The sequence below is a fragment of the Epinephelus lanceolatus genome, chromosome 4, assembly GCF_041903045.1.
Source record: "Epinephelus lanceolatus isolate andai-2023 chromosome 4, ASM4190304v1, whole genome shotgun sequence".
In the NCBI taxonomy this organism is placed as follows: domain Eukaryota; kingdom Metazoa; phylum Chordata; class Actinopteri; order Perciformes; family Serranidae; genus Epinephelus; species Epinephelus lanceolatus.
Window position 1 is genome coordinate 5413185 of NC_135737.1, and position 12286 is coordinate 5425470.

Sequence of the window (12286 nt, forward strand, 5' to 3'; positions counted from 1 at the left end):
CTCCACATATCCAACCACAAGTGTCATTAGTTCTTTGTAGCTGCATCTGTCCATGGTTAAAATCCAGTTTTGGTTGTTGAGTAACTGTAAGGCTAAAGCTGACCTCCATCGCCAAGGAGGACTCACCTTTGGTGAGTTGTATTTCCTGGAGCTTCACATTGTTGTGCTGTCAGTCACAGTATGTGTTTCAGACTGGAGGTTTGAGGATGCGTTTTTTGCAGTGAGTTTTAATGACACTATCTGCAGCAATAGTGTTCTTGTCATTCCACTCGACAAAATCAAAATATTGGGATTATTTCCAGCCACAGAATGTAAGCTTTTCCATCTTCCAAACTAGCTTGCTGCTTTGAGGCATCCGTGCACAGCTGCATGATTACAAAAATGAAAGTGAAAGTGATTGTTTCATTTCAAGTCAGTTGTGATGTGATAACTTAAGTAACGTTGTAACGAGTTGTTTTGTTTGGGGGTAACTGTAATATTATTACTGAAATTTTATTAGCAACTAGTTACACTACTCGTTACTGGAAAAAGTAATATTATTACTAGTAAAGCGTTACTGCCCAACTCATTAGCTTGCTTGCACTGAAAGGCTCACAGCAATGAGCAAGAAGTGGCAAAGGCAATGTTGCATAATTGGTTTGCTTTCAGTGGATCTTCACCGTTATGGTTGGTAGACATTTATTTCCACTTTGAACAGAGCCAGAGTAGCTCTCTCCCCTTACTTCCGGTGTTTAAGCTAAGCTAGGCTAATCATGTCCTGACTTAATAGCGCTATACTTAAAGGTATACTCTGCAGGAAACAGTAGCGAAGGTGAAAGCCAACCTCAGATTGGTGTTTTGCCTTGCTATATATGCATTTTTCCGGCGCTGTGTCTGCAATGTTCGTAGCTTCCTCTTTGATGCCTGCTGCTTATGGTCTGACACCTGGCCACTGCCTTTTTATAAAGTCCTGACTTCACCTGAGTGCAAAGAAATGTCCTAAACACAGCAAAATAAGAAAATGCAGGCAGAGGGCAGATAAATACACCACACACTTCTAATGTGTCATAAGTGATAATTGACAGAAATTACTTTTGTATAGGTATATAGATTTTGGGGGGGATCCATATACCTTGAACACATTTACATGAAATTGGTCTTAATCTGCCTATCTCACTCTCAGAAAGAAAGGGAATATTTCTCAGTATTGAACCATTTCTTTAAAAAGTAGTGTTAACGTATAAATTAAGATTATACAGTACAGCATAATATCAATAACCTTTTTCCCATAAACAACATCTGATTTCCATGGAGATCATTCAGGTTTTCAATTTATACTTTAGAATGACAATACTGATTTCATACATTGATATGTAATGTGCAGAATCAAAGACTTTTTGATTTCTTTGGATTGGGTTTACCATTATCTTCGTTACTTTGTCACGTTACAAATTGAGTTGAAATGAAGCGAAAATGTGCACCAAGGTAAGCTTTTTCTTTCATATTGCCATCCCCTGTTTGGAGATTGGTTCTAAATTTAGACTATTACTGTTGTTCAAACATACAGTATAATAATATTGTCATTTAATAATATGTATCCATGCAAACTGGTGTGATGACAATGATAATAATGAACCTATTTTTGATTCATTGTACATAAAGTGCTGATTAAGCTACTTCACAAACATCTTCAATAAAAGTTGTTGTTCAGAAAATAATGGAACATGTCTTATTTGCTAAATAACTAGTCTACATGTTTGCATTGTAGGTGAGTGAATGGTTTGTGTCTATTTAATAGTGTAAGCCTATCTTTACTCCAGTTTGGTATGCTCATGTAGACCCACATAACAGAGCAATTAAATAAGATAATTTTCAGAAAATTTGTAGGACACAATCAAATGAATGTGACTGCAGTTTAATGTAACTGTAAACTGCAATGTCAAATTAAATGTCAAATTGTTCTTGATTGAAGTTGTTTTCTGAACTTAGATTCCTGAGACACACCTTTTTAATAATAATAATATACAGAGGTGTGGACTCGAGTCATAAGTCTTATACTTGAGTCACATATTTAATGACTTTAGGCTCGACAAAATCAATCAGTCAATCAAGACTTGCAACTCGAATTGGCCTTTAACACCAGTGACTTCACTTGGACTTTTTTTGATGTTAACGTTTTTTGACATTAAAATATTTGATACCTTTCCCTAAAGATTAAAAAGTATGAAGGTGTGCCACAAATTAATTTATTTTCCTTCATTTCCTAAATCCACTAACATTGCGGCTATTTTCAGCAAGTTGACACTTAATTCTCCAGATCCACTTTGTTTGAACAAATCTGATGACATCCAATCCAGTTGCAGGAGAACATACAAAAGAAACATAGAAAGAGTTTATTTCTTTGGTAAATTTAGCATATTATTCTGGGACTGAAAAAATGAAGTCCCTATGGAAGTTCCAAAAACTGCAGTTCTTCGAATGACCACTTGAGGCTGGCTCCAAAACATTGTAAATCTACATAGACCCACATGTTAAAACGTCTATCTTTAGAGTAGAAATAAAGATGTTCACAGCCTGCTACAAAAAACAGTTTTGGTCTCTATAGCAAATTTCAACTTTCATGCCAAGTGTACAGGGGATTCATTTTTTTATTACTCACCCATTTACATTTTATTAAGGCCCAATGTTACACATATTTAAGAGCAGGTACGCTTGAGTGACAGGCTATCTGTGAGGCATCACTACAGTCTGTCAGTCAGATCCAACCCTCACTCCTCCACAGTTCCAACCTCTCATCCAAATATGATCACTTCTGCCTCCAAAAATACAAGATGGCGATGGCTGAAATGCCAAACTCAAGGATTCCAAACAGGAGTCCACAAACCAATGGATGATGTCCATAATTTATGCAGTCTATGATTATTACTCTGTTGTTAAAATGGTGTTACACTTGGTGAAGAGCGTATTATGACTTAGGACTCAGAACTCAAAGTTATGGACTTGGGACTTGACTTAGGACTTGAGTGCAAAGACTTGAGTGGTATTTGTGACTTGGAAACAATAACTTGGTCCCACCTCTGATAATTTAGGATTCATATTTTGGGATATCTTTATTCAATAAATTAGGGAAGTAAAAAAATATAAAAAGAAATAAAAAGTAAAAAAATAAAAGGGACATATTTGTGGGTACAGAACAAGTTTTAGGAGCAAAACTGATTTGTTTTATGCTCAGTTTTAAAAATTGAAAAATTGTATAATGTGAACTTGACAAAACAGACAAATATTTCAAGCCTACATGCCCACTTTTTTATTAATATTTAGGCCAACAGGTTATGTCCCACTATGGTGACATTTATTTCTGTCTTTACTTGTAAAAGCTGAAGACCAGAAGTTACACATGGCTATTTCACTGGTGTGATTTCTCTTTTAAGGCCCGTGAAAAACTGTATATGCACCAGCATTCTCTCAGAGTGAAAACAGTCCTATTAAATTTGACAATTAGCTGTGTAGTGAAGTCATGACATGAAGAAACTGCAATGCATCTGCTGTTCAACATGATGTAGGTCTATTATGTTTGTCAAGGCAGCTGCAAGCTTTAATGGATTTTTGAAAACAGTTGAAGCCTGAGAGTACCGGCATGTAAACCTGCAGCAGAACACACAACTTCTGCCCTTTTGACAAGTGAAACTTGAAATCTGCATGTTGATGTGCAGGTAAACAACCTCAATGCTTGTCACAGATGCCATTCATACAGACTATGAAAAACTGGGATTGAAAATGTTTTGAAAACATTAAACATAAGTTATAAGACATGGAGAATGAGTTTGACACTGAAAAACAACAGTTGCTGTTGCTACACAGATGATCAGTTCAGCATGAAGGTCAAGTCACATCATAAAATGTCAGTTATTCACTTTTAAAGCAGAATCTGTATGCAAACTTCCAAAGTACCAAAAAAATATTTAAGTCAATTTAAAAACCCTTTCAGTGCTATCTCTGAAACCTCACTTAACTCTGAAAAGAATGTGAATTTGGAGTTGAATGGATACAGATCGACTTACATGAATAGGATGAACAAAAAAATGTGGCTGTATGTGGATAACAGCTTCAGTTGTAAGGAAGTAGAGTCTGACAACAATTGTTGATGATGTGCTGGAATGTGTTACCATAAAAATCTGTATAGAAAAAAGGCAACATGTAACTGTGAGCTGTGTATACAGAGCTAACATAGAAATGTTTTACAATTCAAAAGGTTATGTTAATTTGTGGTGATTTCAGTTTAGACCTCTATCCATCCATTTTCATCCACTTATCCTGGTCATCCAAAAGTCCTTCTCCCCAGCAACACTTTCAAGCTCCTCCTGGAGGATCCCGAGGTGTTCCCAGGCCAGATGAGATTTGTAATCCCTCTAGCGTGTTTTGGGTCTGCCCCGCGGCCTCTTACCAGTTAGATTTGTCCAGTAAACCTCAAAAATACAAAAATTACATGGTCGTCAACAAAAAACAATTTGCAGTGTTTGAAATGTGTGAGTCAAAAAATTACACAGAACATTAATTTCCAGTTTTGTTTGAAATTTGGAGTTGAAGAAAAAGAACAGTAAGTTGAGGCTAATTAGCGAGCTAATGTGGGTGCTATGTGCTAATTGTGGTGATGATTAATAGTGCTTTATGTGACGAAGATGCAATGTCAGCACTACATTTTATGATTCAGTTGCCATTTTTTTAACAAACTTGTTTTAAAAAGTAAATACCCTACAAATTTTAAAGAGCATCCGTGATTTTTTTTAAATGTTTTATTGCTTTGTTATTAAAATAACATTACATTTGGTTAAGAACACATTGTGACTTGTTTAGGACTCGAAACTCAAAGTTTAGGACTTGAGACTGTAAAGCCCTGTGAGGCAAACTGTGATTTGTGATATTGGGCTTTATAAATAAAATTGATTGATTGATTGATTGATTGATTGATTGATTGATTGACAGGCTTAACTTGGGACTTGCCTGTCTTGATCTGGGACTTGACTTGGGAATTGAGAGCAAAGACTTACATGGGACTTGCTGAACAATGACTTGGTCCATCCTCGGCTGTGTGGGGCTCAACTTGACAAAGGTTTGTCAAGGCTAAACACTTAGAATATTGAATTATTATCAATTAAAGCCAATATAAGAATATATGAATATTTCTATGTACATATTTTCTTGAGCAAGCTCTCCTGAGGTGATCCTGGTCGAACAGCATATTTCACTCATGAGAATCCATCCGGCCAACCAGTCAAACACAATAGATCACTGCCTCCCTCTGCTGGCAAGGGCTGCAAATTACATGTCAGCCACAAGGAAGAGATGTGCTTAATTTATCTTTAATTTTTACCAACCAGGCTTAAAATATCGACTCTTGCCTTGGTCTTCATGAATATCTGGAACAGTTTTGCTGACGCCATCATGCAGAGTTGGACAAAACTGGATGTTTGTATTCTGATCAGTAGAAAGACTCAAAATAATGATTGTCACATTATCACCTTTACATGTGATCTTTCATGTTGTGACTTTTTTTTAATGTTGTCCCAACTTCTAAGAAAAGGTTATGAATATACAGTATACACAGAAGTGTTACAATGTTGTTGTCATGGCCCCTGTTGCCAATGGTTCAGCAGTGTTCTCACTGGTTCACTTCAATGACTAAATTTACTGCACAAAATATTCTGTTTTTTGCTCTTATTCTGAAAAAGGTGATATTCCTACTAAGCTGTTTACATGGCCAAAAAAAAATTCTTCATTTATTTTCCGTAACCACTTATCCTGTTGGAGGTCACGGGGTGCCCTCTGACCCTGGGTAAGACCTGGGGTTTGAACCAGGAGCCCTCTTACTGTGAGGTGACAATGCTAATCACTGCATCACTGTGCTGCCCCATATATTCCACTGATATTCCTGTTTACATGTAGTCTTGCATACTTCAATGAACATGACCTACCTAACATATTGTTTTGTTACGCTGAAATATGGAAAAGTGAACGGCTGGAGCTGCTTGTCATTTTGCCTCTTTGCATCAAATAGGATGTAATTTCCTACAGGTTGCAGACTTGTTGGACCGAACAAACACAGCCTCCCTCTTTCATTCCTTCAACCACCTTCTTTAAAAAGTCAGCGTTGTGATATTTGTGCATATCTGAGGCTTTTGTAATGTTTTATGAAGTAGGTGTGGTTCTCCTTCCAACCAGAAATGTGAGCTTTTCTTTTGGGCATGCATCTCCACCCCTCAGCCTTACAAACAGTTAGCAAGTTGGTCTGTGTGCAAAGTAGCTATGACAATGGACATAGCTGACTGGAAACAGACAAGAGGCCGTGTGTCACAAACTGCATTAAAAACCCTAATTGAGATGCGTAGTCCAAATGTGCTGTTTACGTGTCCAAATAATATTATCAAAACCCCAGTGATTTCTCATGTCTTAATCGAAAAATGCTTAATTTGGGAAAAAGGCGTTATTGCCTGTGTCAAAAGTGCGACCTATGTTGCTATGGTGACAATGGATACATGGAAGGCTTGAGCTTCTCGTTACACTGCCACCTACAGGTTTGGCATGCTCTTGTGTATATATACACGGGTAAGTGTAAACGAAGAATTTTTTGAAAATGGAGATGGTGAAATGTCCGTTTATGAAAATAGCCGGCAACGTGTAAACGGCCTCTTATTGGTGGAACCTTTTTAGCTTAAACAGACCAAGGTGGCCTTCTGCAATGGGAGGGGCTGTTGAAGACTTGTGGGAGGAGCTGTAAACAGGAAACAGCTGATAGCAGGAATCAGCCAGCAGCTAGTAGCAAGAGGGAAACACAAACCTGACAGACACTGTAAAGATGAGCAACTGGGGAGACAAGGAATTGCGCGCCCTCCTTGTTCTCGCAAACGAAGAGGCCATTAACCGTCAGAAGATGGGAACGGTGGGGAACGGGCCAACTTATGAGAGAATCGCCGAAGGACTAACAACCGTGGCTTCGCTCCCACGTCTCTGGTTACATCACACGCTGAGCTACACATTTTGTTATTCGCTCACGCCCCCCATTGCCCCAAAAAGGTGCATTCTGTATAAACAAAGTAGGTAGGCGGCATTTTGCCGCACTCCCCAATTTTGTTTTTATACTGCCAATGCTGAAAGAAGACTGATTGGGCTTTCCTGCAAATTTGCACGATTTCTATCGTATGACTTATGACTACCCCACGAGGCAGAAAATTGGGCACCGCGGATCAACTCGCCAATCCAGCTCTGTGTGTCTAAATGCTCGCAGCTTGCCGGCAAAACAGCCAGACATTCGCGGAAAATCTGGCAGTGTAAAAGGGGCTAGTGACTCAGCAGATTAAGATTTTTGCACAAAAAACATTTGAAAATGTAACATTTGAAACAATTAGTCTAATAATCAGTTGACAGAAAATTAATTGGCAGCTATTTTGATAATCATTTTGTCATTTTGCATGCAATAATGCTAAACATTTAATGGATTCTGCCTTTTAGACTTCAAAACAAAATGGTTTGCTGCTTTTCCCTTACTTTATTTATTAATTTTCATCTGTTTTTCATAGTTTTGAGGTTTGGACTGTTGGTCTGACAAAGTGTTGTGAAGGTGTTACTTTGGGCTCTGGGTAATTGTGACGCCTTTCTCACTATATTTTGAATTTTTACAAGCCAAACAATCAATTGATTGATCAAGAATATAATTACTTAACTGGTCCATAATGAAAATAATCATTAGTCGCAACTCCATACAAAACAGCTAAAACATTTAAAAAGCGAGGAAAACTTATTGTCAAAAAAGAGGGCAAAAATGATCCAGGTCCAGGGACTCAAGATGGTTTGAAAATTATAAAAGGCCGTTATGTCAACAATCGTCTCTTTCGACATCCAACCACAAGGAGCCAGTCAAAACATCAGAAGTGACTGACATCTCAGACCTCCCTCTCTCAGAAGATTGCATTTGTGGACTGTCTAAGTGCCATTCATTCTCCTCTATTTATTCAGGCAGAGATTTTGGACAGGTGGACCAAGGTGGACCTCTTTTGGCTCTACAGGAGCTTGCACTTAAAGGTCTGGTATCATCAAAACACTTAGAACACAGTCATACGTTTAGCCTCCCCAACTGATGAGCCACACATATCTTACTTTCCTTTTCAGCCAAAGTTCACCCTTCTACCCTGAACTACAAATTCTACGCTCACCACTTTTAATAAAAAAAAGTGTTGCATGAGGTAGAACTGGTGTTTAATGAACACAAAAAGATCAGAAATCTGACAAAAAACAATCTGAAGCACTCAAATGGCCATCTATCAGAGATGACATCATCATAAAAGGCTCCAATAAGGGGGGAAAAATTTGTGTATGGGCAAAGATATATATATAATGGAGACTAGGTGCCACCTAGAGAACACTCAGTACTACAACATCCCCCATCAAACCCTTTAGAACCCATTAAAAGAGAGCTTGAGGAACTATTCAATCTGGCAAAAAACAATAACTGAATTTCCAGAAGAATATGACTGTATACTTCGCAAACATCAAGGCTTTCCTTCTTTTTAAATGCTCCCTTAAGTCCACAAAAATGTGAAACCCCCCCTGGGTAGAACAATTATGAGTGGCATTGACTTTATTAAGGAACCTTCCTCTAAATTTGTTGACTACTTCATTAAACCATTTGTTGCAAAGTTGCCCTCTTACATTCAAGACAGTACTCGGGTCCTAGAGAGGGTAGCAGAAATAAAGAATACTGGGCCCTGCTTTATAGCCACCACTGATGTGGAGTCCCTATGCAGCAAGACTGGGCATGATGAAGGCCTGGAGTCCTTGAGACACTATCTGAGGTCTAGACCTAATGACCTTATGCCCACTAATGACTTTATTGTGCAACTCACTGAGTGAACTCCTAAACACAATGTCTTCCTATTTCAAGACAAATTGTCCAGACAAGAAAATGCCATGGGTGCATGCTTTGCACCCAGTTATGCAAATCTGTTTTGGGGACTATGGGAGAAACAACACACTTTTTTCAAATAACAACCCTTTTAAATTAAAAATTCTGTGGTGGGGCAGATACATTGATGATTTGATCTTGTTATTTTTTCCAGTCTCACATAAAGAGCTTCTAGTTAAGTTATTATTGGAATATGATCATCAAGCTATCAGTTTTTTGGACCTACATATGTTAAAAGATCACCAAGGATGCCTGCGCACCTCCATTTTCAGAAAAGCAACTGACCGAAACACCACACTGCATGTGGAAAGTTTTCATTCGCCATGGCTCATTAAAAATATCCGAATCCAGAGGCTTAAATGTATATGTGACTCCTATCAGGATTTCCAGGTTCAATCTATAGACATGCAGCAGTGTTTCAGATGGAGAGGATATTAACTCCAGAGCCTCACTCAGGCCAGCAAAAGAGCTCTGTCGACTTTAGAGGTCAGAATTGCGCAGCCCTAAACCCAAACAAGAGCAAACCCATAAACCTTACTTTGTTACACACTATAGCAAAGAAGCTATACAGATCAAACACATTTTAAAGAAGCATTAGGACATTATTAAGAGGGATAGCTCCTTACTGGAGGTATTCACTGAATCCCTGGGGATCAGTTTCAGGCGGGCTCCAACCATCAAGGAAAAACTGGTTACCTTCCTGCTCCTAAATGGGAAATTTGGCTTCACTGACCCAAGGGCAATTTTTTGTAACTACCGTGTTAACGTGAAAGAACTAAGACTTTTACAGATGTGTTAAGTAACAAAACCTATCATATCACCAGTTTCATAAATTGTAATACCACCCATGTTGTGTACCAACTTGAATGCATTTGTGGCTGTTTCTATATAGGCCTCACCAAAAGGAGGCTGAGGGACAGAGTGGCTGAACATAGGTTTGCCATTCATACTGGAAACTTGAATAATCCAGTGGACAAACACTATATGGAAGCCCAACATGGAAGTGATACAAGAGTGTTAGGTAATGAAGTTATAAGTTCTGATGGCAGGGGCAGGGATAAAATCAAATGCCTCAAACAAAGAGAGGCGAACTGGATCCATGCCCTTAAAGGCACCTGGTACCCTGGTCTAAATGAGGACTTTGACCTCTCACCTTTTCTATAGTCATTTCCTCTGTCCTAAAATGTAGTGATGTGTTGTTTGATTATATTAGTATTATGTGATTGACTACTGTTGAGTTAAATTTTAAATATTTTAATGTTGATTTCCTGGTATGTATTTCTATGGTTACACCATCTCAGCTTGTGAGAGGACTTTTTTTTTTTTTAACATTTCCTACTTACTGTGTTATGCCCCTAGAGGCCTAAAAGTCCTAAATAAACTCCAATACATCCAGAACTCTGCTGCCTGTCTGCTCACCCATTCCCACTCCACACCAACTCCCTGACCCACAATGCATCCAATTCCAAATCCTTATCTTCGCTCATAAAGCCCTCCATAACCAGGCCCCCTCCAACCTCACCGACCTGCTCCACTGCCACACTACTTCCTGCAGTCTCTGATGACAACCTCCCAACTCCACCTCAGGACCAAGCATCAGATCTCTCCATAGCTGTCCCCCTCCCTCTGGAGCTCCCTCACCAAACACTAAGACTGCCGACCTCTCCCAGTTCTAATCATTCTTCAAAAGTAAACTTTTCAAAACGACTTTTAATAAGTGAACAATGTGTGTATTTTACAATATTCTATAAATAAAATGATTATTAATAATATTAATATTAGTGTTATTATTAAAAGAATGTTGCATAGTGTTACCTGTGCACACTTGTGGTGAATGCAACTATAACTGCTGTGTACACACTTGTACTGTGTGTCACTACACCCTGAGTAAGGCACAAGCTGACATGCATTTGTGTATTTTCAGTGTTTGTAGGCTATTTTTTAGGGCCTCATAAGGGTCCTTCCATACCTCATTAAATTGCTTTGTTTTACTGTTGTCCTCAGACAATGTCTTTTCTATGGTCAAATAATATCTCATCATTTCTTTTCAAGCCTGTAAAGAAAGGGCCTCTGTTTTTTTCCCCAGTGTTTTAAAATGAGCTTTTTATAAACAAGGGAAGAAAACTTAATCTGCCATCCTGTAGGATATCAGCTCAGCTGAAAATTAGATTTTTATCCATTCTCAGATTTCATTCCACACTTTGTTCACTTTTGAACAAAGCCAGAAGGAATGCAACAGAGAGCCATGAGAGCTACACTTCACACAGCTATAAGAGGCGTCTGGATAAAACCTATTAATTTTATCTCTGGTGTAATGCATTCTTGTCTGTCATTAGTTTTTATTGTATTACCCACATATTTTCAATTTTTGTAATACTATTACTAAGATTTAAGCATTTCTTCAATTTTGTGTCAGCTTCTTTGAAGTTGAGATCTTTATTCCATTTATCATACAACTTTTGCAGTGAGTGCTGTTTAGATTGTTCCTTCAGCAGCATGTTGTATTTCCTGCCAATTCATTGTTTCTTTTTTCCTCCTTTAAACATGAGGTCCACAAAGGGTCCTGGCACCAAATCACAATGTCAATCAAAAATTTCAGTAATCTAATTCTTCATATCTAAAAAAAAAGTCAGTGGGAATTTATCCTGAAGTTCTCTAAATGATAAGACCTTATTGTGCAGAATTACATCTGATAAATATTTAATTCTCCGTGTACTCCCAAGTGTTCGCATTTTGGATTTTTATTGACAGAATATTCCAATGCTTTGTGGTCCTGGGGATGCTTTCACTTAAGCAAAGGATATGACTTCCTCCATCCCTGCCGTTCACACTCTCATCCACACCCTGAATAGACACACAAATGGTGATTTTTTTAATGGCCCAATGTTTACAACAAAAGCAGTAGACCCACTGCTAGTGGGGGTTGCAGTAGATGTAGTAACAGTATTATCAGGCCTACTGATGGTAAAACTTAATAGCCTCCTAGTCCCGTTATATAAAGTTACCGAGACGGTAGACCTATTGCTGTGAGCTTGTGAAAACAGTATGGTTGTGACAGGACTTTAGGGCAAGTAAAACGCTGCAGCGGAACTGAGAGCTACAGGCAACAGTGGTAACCGTATAGAAGCAGTTACTTACAGTCGTCAGTATTACTGGTTTAATGGTAACAGCTAATAGCGAACTTTGACAAACAGGAAGGAAGTACCGCAGTAGTTAGCAGTAGAGCTATCAGTACAAGCAGCGATTTATATTTTCTCGGCAGCAGCGATGTGGAGGCAGCAGCGGAACTAAAGTATGACAGGGACTGCACTATCTGTTTGTATTATTCTAGTAAAGTAGTAGCCGGATACA